General features: G+C 42.1%; 1 protein-coding gene across 3 annotated transcripts in view; it reads left to right on the top strand.

Moving 5' to 3' along the window:
• Nucleotides 1-1389: 1389 nt before the first annotated feature.
• FOXN3 (forkhead box N3) overlaps nt 1390-12935 on the top strand; it is a 364758-nt gene continuing 353212 nt past the window's right edge. For 2 of the 3 annotated variants that reach the window (XM_045505824.2, XM_074365166.1), the window contains exon 1: nt 1390-1573. The gene's annotated coding sequence lies outside the window, so the exon portion shown is untranslated. The remainder of the gene's footprint in view (nt 1574-12935) is intronic. The other variant, XM_074365167.1, reaches the window with a different exon arrangement.

Raw genomic sequence — 12935 nt, forward strand, 5'->3', positions numbered from 1 at the left:
CCATACCCTTCGCGGCGTCCACTTCCTCATTTGAGAATCGGGGATTATAGTGTCTGTTTTATCACAGAAGTATGGTAAAGATCACAGGAGATGCCTGTGTGAGGACTTTGAAGAACGACAAGTGTAACATATTACAACTCGTTCTATGCGTGGACATAAGACAGCAGAAAAGGTACCTTTGATGTTTAATTAATACTAAAAATCTCCCATTACATTTATTTAGCTATAATTGGGAAGGAGGAGGGCACGAATAATTTTCAAAGGGACTTTTTTGAGCTCCAAAAATAGAGCTCAGAAAACACATATTTGATTTTCCTTTTGGTGTCAAACCACAGTGCCATTGTTATTAGCAGTTTTACAGAATTGTGACCTTCAAACTTGGCGATATCAAAGACTGAAAGAAAGCTCTCAGTCTTGAAGCCTTTCAAATAAGCTTTTTAAACTAAAGCACTTTTATTTTGAATTAAGGGCTAATAGAATTGTCCTCTTAAATGAGCACTTGCAAGTTTAAAAGTTGCCTTCCAGGTGGGCTATGGTAAATGAATGTTCTGAGAGGTCGCTGGAAGCCCTTTTGGGGGCAAATGAGGGGACTCTGTCATGGGGTTTCTGTAACACACTTTCTGCAGTTAGAAGAGAAATCTAGAACTTAAATTTTCCCTAACTGTACACAAGCTGCTTTGTGTACACATCTAGGATCATAATTTACTTTCACTTTACTGAATTTGTGAATTTTTGCATTTGTTTTAATTTGTAATTAAGTTTTCTCCATGAAGCACACCATATGCCACCATTAATTCTTTCTCGTTGATTTCTTGGGAGATACATGAGTGCATATTCTGATGCAATTTTTGAGGTCTTTTGAAAATCAAATGACTACGTGTTTAGCCATATGGGCCATTGTTATTTAAAATAGCATATGATAAAGTAAGAGAAAGCAAAATGCAAAAGGACGTGTTAGGGGAAAAATCATTGGAAAACTCTTTAAAACATTGTTTTAAACACACAATTTTCAACTTTTTTTTTTTTTTTGGCGTTAAATTTTTGAAACCTCTCTTTACAGACCCCGCACGCTCTCCTCCCCTCTGTGAACGTACAGTATCACAAGTGCTCCAGGCGAACCTACGGAAATCAGTTACTGCCCCACGTTGTACACTGGGGCTGCAGATATTAGTTGTCGCCAGTGTTTCTCTTTTAACATCTGAGGCCGGGATTTGACTTTAAGCTCCAGCTCATCCGCAAGTACGGTGTCTGGTTTTGAAAGGGGCCGACGGGTTTTTCGGTTCTCCCGGGGACGCACGGTGCTCCCGAGCCGCCTGCCGTACGTGCGGGCTGCAGACTGAGCCGCCGGCGGGCGCGCGGCGCGCACTAGGACCCAGCAGGGCTCCGGGCCCGGGTGGGAGCCGCGCCGCCGACCCCGGGCGGGCGCCGGGGCTGGAGCCGGGGTTCCGGCCGCGATCGGCTGCAGCTCGGCCGGGAGACTGCGCGACCCGGCGGCGGGGCCACCCGCGAGTCCAGCGCCGCCGCAGCCCCCCAATGCGGCCGCGAGAAGCAGCGGGGGGGCAGGCGATCGAAGGTAACGAAAATGGGGCTCATTTCCTGCCTCCTGCCTGATCTTCTGCTCTGGTTCAGCATTGTCACGAGAAGCCCTCACTGTTCAGGCTGCTGCATTTTGGGGCACCCTTTGGTTTTTTAAGGTTTCTGCCCCCGAATTTCTACCTGGTTTCAGATTGATTTATAGCATGCAGTCCAAATGGGGAAGATCCAGGCATGGCAAGTTGCATATTTTCATTAGTTTTGTCTCAAAAGTAAGTTCATTTAAAAAAAAAAGTTTCTCAGGAATTTGTGGATAGTCGTTAAAATTTTTTTTTCATTTTTAAATAGCAGACAAATGGATAATTTTTAAAAAGTCCAATAATTGATGTAATTGTGTTAATTACTTCCTAGGTCTTTACTTCTGTGGGCATTACTTTTATTTTCAAGGAACTAACGTGTTAAATGTGGAGTTTGGCTCGGGCAGAGTTTACAGCATTGCTGTCGCAACTGTTTTGCTATCAATTATAAACAGAGTGTCGAATCTGTGGGCAGTTTAAACCTCTCTTCAAATACTGTATCTGGTTACCCTGATATGACATATGCTGATGAGAGTTTCCTTTGAGAGCAGGAAGAATTTTTCTCTTTTTGGAGAAACATTGTTTTGAGGAGAAAACCGTGATTACTGGCTGGGGAGGCTGAAGAGACTATTTTTCATGCTTTGTTTGTACTCCCGGGTTGACATTTGGGGAAGGGACATGCAGTCTTTCTGGGCAGCTTTTAATTGTGGGATTATTAATTTCTTTCATTTATTAGTTTCAATTGGTTGGGCTCGGGGAGCCCTCTGTCACAGGATGTGCTTAAGGTGACACATTTGCCAGCAGTTGGGACACATGATTGCAAATGTAAAATGTGCTTCAGCAGAAGGGGCTGGTCTGCTGGGAGCTCCCGTGTGGAGCTGTGGTAGGCAGGGTGCGACCGGCTCATTGAGGGAAAAAAAAGGGAAGCATTTTCCTTAGCTAAGGAAGACGTCCTGTTATATTCCTTTTGTTCCCTGTTTTTCATTGATCGCCAGCTCTGCCTCGGAGAAGGGAGAGCAGCTCGGAGAGCGCAGAGCTCGGAAGACTGCTCAAATGACTACAGCCCGCTGTCCTCTCACGCTGATTGGTCAGTGCGACGGAGACTTAGGAAAACAGTCACCCCAAACCTTCGTTTAAAAGCACGCTGTAATCCCAGCGTAGCCTTCTCGTGCACAGATTTCTGCTAGCCTGACTTTTAATTCGGGTGCAGTTTGCTTGAGATACCTTTGTGTTTAATTTTTTTGTTGTTGCTTCTATCCAGATAAAGTAGGCCATTTTGGTGACAAATTTCTTTGCGGACGTCAGCTACTAGCTTACATTTATAGACGTATCACTTTACAATATATTCTCGATGATTTCTCCTCAGGAGTTGTAGAATGCGAAGTTGTTCAACTTAGAATTTTTTTTGTAACTTTTTTTTTCTTTTAGATCATAGCACCATCAGTAGATGAATGCTTGACAGTTATCTTTGATAATTTAAGTGTCTGGTGCATTATTAGCATGTATCACGCACTAAAATTTAAGTCTGTGACGGGGAGAGAAAAAGGCAATGAAGAGCAAACAATCAAAAAAGTATGAGTTAGTGGATACAGTGAAATGTTCTCTCCATAAGATGAAAAATACAAGGCCGGTGGCCACCTCCATTTGAGCCTTAAAACACCCTAATTAAAGAATCACGGTCCCAGAAGTTGTTAAATGTATAAACACTTTTCTGATTGGCTGAAAAATTTAGATACAGGAAGTGGATGGTATCTTATAACTGATGAGTAGAGACATGGTTGTCATGGAAACTGAGAAGTGTAATCCCCTACCCCCACCCCAACACACATACACTACCATAACCACCACTTAAAAAAAAAAAAAAGAAAAAAAAACCCTGCATGTCATCACAGATGCCTGGAGAACATGTTGGCTTCTGTAAGCTTTCCCACAGCATCTGTTGAAACCTGAACCGGTGCCTGTCAAATCAAGGTCATTTTACAACAACAACCAAAAATGCAGTCTCCTGGATTTCATAACTGTATTTTGATTGAAACTATGTGAGGAAAAGGGCTTCAAGCAAGGATGAGCACACATGCTTACTTAGCATTTTGCTACCTCTGAGTTGCACCAGGAAAGGCTAAGAAGAATGTATCTGATCACCTAATTGTGGAAGCAAACTGATTCCTGCGTCTGCTGTTAGAACCAAACTCTTTGTGGGGCTGTAAAGACAAGACAGTCACCTGTGGATGAAGTTGTCTGGGGATGGTGTAATGAAGAGTTTCTGTTTGCAATAGGTGTCCAACTTGAACTGTAGCAATTGAATTTCAAGAGCTGTGGCATTTTGGATTTTGCTCTAAGGCTGCATGTGCAGGGATAAATGAAAACTCTGCCTGGTGCTTTGGGAAGGAAGGGTGTTCTCAGTAGCTCAGCAGGGAAAGGACAGTCCTAAACAGAAATAAGAGCTGTTTCAAAACTATAGTTATTACTCGGTTCACTGAGAAAAGTTTCCTCTTCTTCTGTGGATGGAGAAGTGTGCTATCCTAGTTTTTAGGAGAATTGAGACGTTCCCCAAATCAAGACTGAATATTTTCAATGTCTTGGTAGTGCTTTATTGAGAGTAAAGAAAGGAGGAAAGTTTGGAGATCTCCCCCTTTCACTTTGCTAAGTGAAAAATAACCGAGGGGGCTTAATGTTGACTTTGGGGATCAACACTGAAGCCTGTAAATATAAAGCCATTGCATTTCTTATATTTTTCTCATCTTGACAGTGGGAGTCATTAAATTTTAAGTGCTTGGTATTCATTTAGAAATATCCTTCTTACAGTCATGATGATTTATAGCACTGTATTGCTTAATCATAATTGAAAATGGTCAGTTTTAAATCTCATTTAACTAACACTTTGAGCTTTTGAAAAAGCAGAAAATTCCCCTTGTTTTCATCAACTAATTGCATGGGATGGGGGAGAGGAGGTGGAAAGAATCCTAACTACATTGTAATATTTATTTAATATCCTGCATCGATGTCATAGGAAATACAGACTTCAGAAGCAATATAGCATCACTGGGGGTGATTTAGCATATATTTCATGACCCCATGTTGTCAGATATTTAACTGATTGAGATTTGGTAAAAAATGGTTAAATTTAATAGCACAACTGTTCTCTTTTAGCAAAGGATTTCCTGTTGGGAACTTTCTTATCTTCAACTGTGTTCATTGGCAGGAAACATGTCAGTTGCTTGTTTTTACAAACTGAAGGAAATGAATGGGATTTGTTAGTTTCTAGAATCTGCCTTCATGCTCCATTGTCTGTCAAATAGTTTGCTCAGAACAGTTCATTTTTAAATGAACCTTTGAGGAGTCCAATTAAATGACTCCAAATGTTTGGCATTTCTGTTGATTTTTCACTTTGAGATTAGAAAAATTGATCATTATACTGCTATGTGCAACTTATTTTACCAATTTACGTTAACAAGATGTTCAATAAAATTCCAATTCACTTTCAGTTGTCAGATATATAGACATTCACTGAAGTTGGCATTTTTTGATGACTGTGCCAAATTTCTAATAATTAGCTCAGAATACCAACCACATGCCAGGAAAGGAAAATGAGTAGTACCTAAACCTCTATTTGAAGGGGACCGCCTGGGAAGGCGGGTAGGAGGGCCTGAGGGAGGCAATGGTTTTCATGCATTTTTGAAGACGTCCTTTTGGTTTTATATTTAGCACCAAATGGAATCTTATGCAAGACCCTAATGTATGAGTGGAATAAAAACAGAGCTGCTCTGGTGGAACCAAGACCCAGGAAGCCCAGAGTCTGCTCTCTTCTCCTGGGCCGTGCCTGTGGCGTACCCTAGAACTCCAGAGTTCCAGTACCTGTGAACTGTTTGAAAACCACCGCTTTGAAAGTGTCCCAAATATTCTCTAAAGAAGGCCCAAGGGAATTACCTGTAGCGTCCTGGAACCTCTGAGCTGAAGAGGGGACTTTTGCCTTGACAGTTTAAGAGGGTTCTTTGCTCAGAGTGGCAAGGAGGAATGGCAGACCATAGGTTCTAGTAAGCCATTCTGGACACAGCACAAGAGTGGATGGCCCATATGTATGGAAGAGCCCTGGGCCAGTCTGTCATGGGGGAAGGGGAAATAATGTTTTCAAAGGGCCCTTACATGTTATAGGAACGCCGCATGGAGGCGTTTGAAGTTAGTTGGTTATCATTGTCCTGGAATGCATGGATTTATTCTAGTACCACCACAAGATCTGTTATATCAGTTATTCTGTTTGTCAGTGAAAATTATTTCATATTAAGTGTCATTCATGAAATGAAAGTTTGCCAAGCTATATAATCTGCTTGGCAGACACAGTCATGTTTTGAGTGTTGAGTAAAATGATAACACACAGATGATATTTGAATGTCATCAAATATATTCACATTATCTCCTGTTATGAGACTTACTGAAATGGCAGTATTGAGATTGAGCTCAGTTCTCCTTTTGTACCTCCCAGAAGCCATAAATATTAAGATTTCTAGGGGTGGTGGATAGAGGCACCCCCTTCACTTCCACTCTTAACTTTCACAACCACTAGATTCACACATGCTGGGTAAGGAGTAATCAGCAGAGACTTCAGGCAAACTGTAGTTGCATTGTGTTTGTCATGGCCACAGCCAACCTCCCTGTGTTCTTTCTTGGAGGCTGCCCAGTTGGGGAGCTCATGGAATTAGAAAGGACAGCCCCCTGTCTGCTTTCTCCTGTTACTTCCACTATGCTCATTAGCATGTTACCATTACCTGCACAGTGTCTCAGATGGCGATGAAAATAGTCAATATTCCGGGAAGCCACAGATCTTCCAACAATTTGTGCTGGGACTTTTTTAAGAAAATATTTCCTCTTCAAAGATGAAACTAGTATAAGCACAAAATAGTTGGCTGTGGTAGTGGATGAAAATGACTGTGGTTAACTTCTGTTTGTTGAATTGTGCTGAATAAAGCTTTTCATGTATAGGCTGTTTAAAGCTATCTTACTCCTCGCACCTGCATGAGTGTACAGCCATAGGAAACTGATGGAGCCTTGTTCTTGGTAGTTGACCAGGGGTTCTCCCTGAGTGAGCACTTACACTCCGATGTTCTCGGGGACTTTGTTTTGAAACTGAAGGATGCATTTCAGTTACCAGGAAATTGCTGACGTTGTTAATGGAGGACTCCAAATATTTATACAGAGTGTGTCCGCCACCTTTGCAGATAACACAGTTTCTGAAGATTCAGAAAGTAGCAAGTCCTACTTGAAGAGGTGACTTTAGTATGTTTCACAAGTTCAGATTTTAGATAACTTCAACTATCTCTCTTCAAACTCAGCACTTTTGCAGCCTTTAAAATGAAAACTGTTACCGTTTAACAACTAGTTAATAATGTCTCTAAATTAAGGCAGTCATATTGTTTCATGGGACTGGATTTAGCATTTCATATGGTCTCTTGGAAAATAAGTAAGTTGCTCATGGTAAGTTTGGCAATACTGGGTAATACAGAAAAATCGCATCAAACTGATAAGGGGTTTCCGCTGGCCAGGTGCTCCCTCTGTTGATTTTTATAATAATCTAGTATTAATGTGCTACTACTGTTGTAGGAAAACGGGGCACGAAAAAATGGCTATGACCTAGGTCTCAGCCAAGTCCCTGTGACGTGCCCTGCCAAGTGAGGGTCTTTGGCTTCGAGTAGGAGAGAATTCAAGAACAAGCATAGTCAAGTGAAAGTAGATTTATTCCGGGAGATGCATACTCCATAGACAGTGCGGGCGTCTCAGAAGGCAAGGGAGGCCCCAGGAGACGGGATCTTCTTGGAAAGTGCGAGCAGCCCTAGGAGATACTCATTCCATAGGCAGAATGTGTTAGTCTCAGAAAGGAGAGTGGCCCCAGGGCATAGGGGCAGATGCCCCAAGGTGGGGATGTTTTGTTTTTGTAGGCTGGGTAGTTTCATATGCTAACAAGTGGGAGGATTATTCCAACTATTTTGGAGAAGGGTCAGGAACTTCCAGGAATTGGGCCACCACCTATTTTTAGGCCTTTTATGGGCCAGCCTGGGAACTGTCATGGTGCCTGTGGGTGTGTCATTTAGCATGCTAGTGTATTACAATGAGTGTATAATGAGGCTCAATGTCTACCGGAAGTCCAGTCTTCCGCCATCTTAGGCCTAGATGGTTCTAACCAGTTTCCGTCCTATCCTCAGGTGCTGTGTCATTCTTTTAATGGTTGTGCCCTGCCCCCTTCCCTCCTGTTTCACTAGTACTAGTAATAAATAGTAATAATATGCATGAATGCCCCATTTTACAGATGAAGAAACTGAGGTAGTTATGTTTTCAGGGCCACACACTCTTTGACAGCCAACTTGTTCTCACCCTGAGGCCCCCTGACTCCACATTCTAGGCATTTTCCACCCTGCTGGCTACCTCACAGCTGCTCCTCTGTTTCTGTTCCAGGGTTGATGACTCCCCCTTCCATGCCTGAAATGGAGTCTCCTCCTGGGAAAAATTGCAGGGTGTGGTGGGGAATATTTGTTGTGATTTTGACAAGAAGCAGGGTTTTGCTTCTTGAAGTTCTTTGTTCCCACGTCTGACCACTAGTGATGGGAGGAACTTCTGAATTCCCTTGTCAGAGATTATCTTCTGTAATTCATCTTCACCTTTTGAATTTCCCTTCATGCATCCCTGAGCACATTCACCCAGTTGGTAAACAAGAGGCTCCTACCACAGGGATATGATTTTCTTGAATTACCCAAATATTACACTTAGAATTTCTGTTGGTGGCATCCACAAAAATAGATTTCCTAGACAACCTTGTCTTTTATAATTCATGTGAACTGCTCAAAAACTCAGAGATGCAGATACAATGATGCCACCTTTCTTCCTTTTTTTCCCAATAAAAAAACAACTGGCTTAAGTGGTCAGATTAGCAGGATGTCAGTGTCCCGTTCTTGGGACTCCTGCTACCCGTAAATCAGACAAACTCCACATGGGTTTAGATAGACCAAGAGGAGCTGGGTTAGTCTGACTTCATCTAAGGAAGGAGCTCTGCTCTCATGCTAGCCAAGGGGGAAAGGACAAGTTAAATCTTCACCTGGGCATCCCACGATGCCTGGTATGCACGTGACTGGTTGGAACCAGTGGTGAAACCAATGTGGACATTTTCAGGGAAGCAGGTGCCTGGTAATTTCTAATTCTCTTGAACTTCAGGTGAATGCTCAGAACTTGAATGGAACTAATTCTATTTTACATGTGTCCTTTCACGAATTTCACAAGTGAAATCATTTTAAAGAATTGATCTAGGGAAGTGCTAAAGACATATAGACACCAATTTAGGGAAACAAACCATGCACCCATGCATTCAATGAACAGTTATTGAGTACCTACTGCATACCAGGAACTGTGCCCTGTGATAGGGATGTAAGGGAGCCAACCATCTGCTCCATAACTCTGATCAGCTCCTTAAACTGGAGGTATCCCCAAACGTGGCCCCTTTGAAGTTCATGTTCTAAGCTGATGTCAACAGATTGAAGTGATACCCTCCCTGAATTCCTTCTTCCAGGTATTATGCCTTTTGCTTTACTTTAGAAGCTGGCCCTGCAAGGAGGACTTGAGGATGGGTAGTTTACAGATGAGGTTTTCAGGGGAGGGACTTGATGCCCTTGGTCCAGGTGAAGGTTGGGCTGCATGCGCTGAGTAGTCAGGCCTGAAGGCGGCATGGCTGGGGCATCTGCAGCATCAGTGACCCTCCTGGCTTCTCATTGCCTTCCAGTCTTGGAACTGTGGGCGATTTAGAAGAGTTATTTCTCATGACCCTCCGAACTTCAAAATTGGATTCAATCCCCGGTACCTCCATTAAAAAAAAGTCAGCCACAAAACAAAAACAAAAACAAAAACAAAAACAAAAACAAAAACAAAAACAAAAACCCCAAAATGAATGAAGATCCTGAGAGTGTGGTTTTTGGTATGAGAAGTGGGAACAAGAGAAGTGGCGTAAGCTCAGACTCCAGGCATTCAGGCTGAGTTTTCATTAAGGGCACTCATTTTGTTGTGTGTGTTTTTGTTTTGTTTTTCTCTACTACAACCATTATCCTTGTTTCCCAAGATGGGAAACTTGGACAGCCACTTGTTTTACATGCCATGTACCTAATTTATTACCAAGGCTCTTGCTGATTTCTTGGAAATCCACCTTGTGATCACCTCCTCAGCTTGCGCTCTGGTGCCTCACTCCAGGAGTACCGTGGGCGACCTCCAAGGTGCTCTGTCCCTCCTGGCTCCTTCCCTTCCCCTGTCCTCTGGAAGGCTTCTGTCCCTAAACCACTCTAGAAATATGGCCTTTGAAGTTAGACTTCCTGCTTTCAAACCTACTTACAACTGTATGACCTTAACCTAAGACTCAGGAATATGGAAATAAGACTCAGTAATGTGGTAACCCTGAAAGGATGATTGTGAAGGCTGATGATAAAGCCCGTGGCACAGAGCCTGACATGTAGTTACAACTTAAATTATCGTAGCTGTTTTTATTTTTATGTTGTTATTGTTGCGTCTTGTCCCTACTAAGAACCTGTGGTGGCTCCCTGTGGCTCTCCTTACCGAGTCTGTCCTCCCCTGCCTAACTTTTAAGACCTTCTATAATCTGACCCTATCCATTAGTGCTCAGGAAATGCCCGCAGATCTGGTCAGAGTTTATGCATCCCCAGTCTACCTTACTCCTTCCAAGTCCCCTGCCTTTGTTCATATTGTCCCCTGCCCACAACCTTCTTCTTCCTCGCTGTACACACGTTGTAGAGTCACCAGTTTCTCCCACTCTGCAACTCTGATGTGCAGAGAAAGTGTAGTTTGTTCATATTGTCTGCAGCAAACCTTCCTCCCTAGCAAACACCCATTCGTTGATTATCAGGAAAAAGAATAATAACATTTGATCTCATCCATTTGAAAACCTACTGTGATCTGATAATCTAAACAGTCCCTTAAGATAAGCCTCAGTCTTCCTAGGAAAACAATATCCATTCCTTCATGCTGCCCCCCGTCTTTGCCTGTGACGACAGAGTGTGTGGGAAAGGGTGTAACATGCACTCTTCTCTTTTACTTCTTACGAAGGACAAGGGTGGCCTTGGCTCCCAGGGGCGATGTCTCTTGCCCACAGATGCTGCCTGTCCTATATTAGCCGTTGAAGTCTGTGGCTCTTATAACACATAGTCTAGTCCATTGGTTTTCAAGGACTCAGAACAAAATACAGATACATTTGCATGAGATTGCAGTAAGCATATATGGACAGATGATACAAAAGTTTTTACAAAATAATGTGTATAGCTGAAATAGAAGTTTTACAAGATATTTTTAGTCTTGCTACCCTCGATGTACTCTGATCTCTTCCGTTCTATTTTATTTAATGAAAAAAAAAAAAAAAACACAGCTGGGACCCAATAAGTGACCTGCAGTTTGCAAAAAAAAGTTGATCTGGTCATCCTCTTGGCTTTATCAGAACTTGATGTGGCATTATTCCCTGCTGACTGGGTCCAATCTCAGGTTTGTTGGCAACAAACCCTGAGTGTTGGTGACATCATCCACCAAGCCCACTGGTCTGGTGTTCTTTACAAGGGCTCCTCTCCTCTGGCACAGCCCACCTGAGGCGCCCCACCTCACATCTCCCCCTGCTTGACCAGGCTGCAGTGCCAGGCTGAGGAAGCTGTGTTCTAGGCTGGTGTAGGCCGTCTCTTGCTAGAGCTCCAAGTGATGAGGGGGATGGGCACAAGGACATGCCTCTGCGCCCAGAGTTCCATCAGGAGGTGGAATCCCCCAGGAGAAGCCAGGACAAGCAGCAAACCACTCCACTGTCCTCTTCTCTTCCTTCCTTTCTCTTTCCGACTGTTAACCGGACCCAGGAGGGGTGGGATTTTCTTTCACTTCCCCTCCACCATCTCCTTCTACCATCCGGGCAGAAAGATCAGGGACTTCACTGTCCCTCGTGGGTGAAGGCTGCATCTTTCACTGCCTTCAGGTCAATTCTTTGAGCTGAGTCCTTCAGACTCCCGTTAAAAGGGGAAAATCCTGTCCCAGGAGAAAGACTCACATTCAAGGCTACGAGTCTACTGATTCCCACCTATGGCCGTTAGCTGCTGCGTTTCTAAGACTCCCTTGCAGCTAAGAATGGCCAAACTGGAACTTGGAAGTGAGTGAGTAGATGTGAAGTGTGTTGCTTCTAGTTTGTGTCCTTGTTTTTCTTTATAATTTTATCACATACTTTTTTTTTTAAATCCTGGAACTATATGTAGTTTAGTTGTACATGCTCTCATATGAACAGAAACATTATATATATATATAATATATATACACATATACACACATTATATACACACCCCATTTGTAGTATATAGAGATATATAGTATAGATACATATATACATAAATACATAGTGTGTATATTTATGTCTACAGTTACATCTGTAGACAGATTTCTAAAGTGAACACACCCATGCAACCAGCACTTACAACATTAGTTGCACCCAGGAAGTCCCCTTATGCCCCTAAGTTACTGTCTTTGCAAGGTGACCACTATCCTAACTTGATCTATTTTTTTACTGAGAGAAGTGTATTAAAATCTCTAAGATGATAGATTATCATTTCTCTTGATATATTTTGAAGTCATTCTATTCAGTATATACACATTTAGAAGTCTTCTATCTTCTTGGAGAACTGAATCTTTTAAAGTCATCGTGAAGTAGTGCACTTTAACTCTTACAATGCTTTTTGTCTTATAGTGTATTTTTTTCTGGTGTCCATACAACAACAGTAGACAACAGCAGGATATAATCAGCTTCTTTATTATTAGTTTTTGCTAATCTGTTTTCCATCCTTAAAAAAAAAACAATTCTTTGCATCCTAATATCATAGATAGATGTATCTTTTATATGTGATATAAAGCTGGGTATTGTTTTTATGCACTTTGTAAATATCTTTTAAATGAAATATGTAATTCACTTATATTTATTGTAATTTCAGATTTATTTCATTTATTCCTTTACGTTAGTGTATTCTTTCCACTTATTCTACCTCTCCATGTTTCTTGTCCTTTCATTTCTTGCCTTCTTTTGAATTGTTTGACTTTTTTCTTGATTTCATATATTATTCTATACTATTTGGGAAGTTTTACATTCTATTGCTGTTCTTTTAGCAGTGCTCTAGAAATTTTAGCACGCATACTTAAAAGTATAAAGTGAATTAATATCTTTCCTCTCCTCCTAGACCATGCAAGAACCTTAGACCATTAAATTCCAGTCATTACCACTCCCCACACCTCCCGACTAGCTTAGGTCCCATTTTGCCCAGAGTTTTAGTT

The sequence above is a fragment of the Camelus bactrianus genome, chromosome 6 (genome assembly GCF_048773025.1).
Source record: "Camelus bactrianus isolate YW-2024 breed Bactrian camel chromosome 6, ASM4877302v1, whole genome shotgun sequence".
Lineage (NCBI taxonomy): Eukaryota > Metazoa > Chordata > Mammalia > Artiodactyla > Camelidae > Camelus > Camelus bactrianus.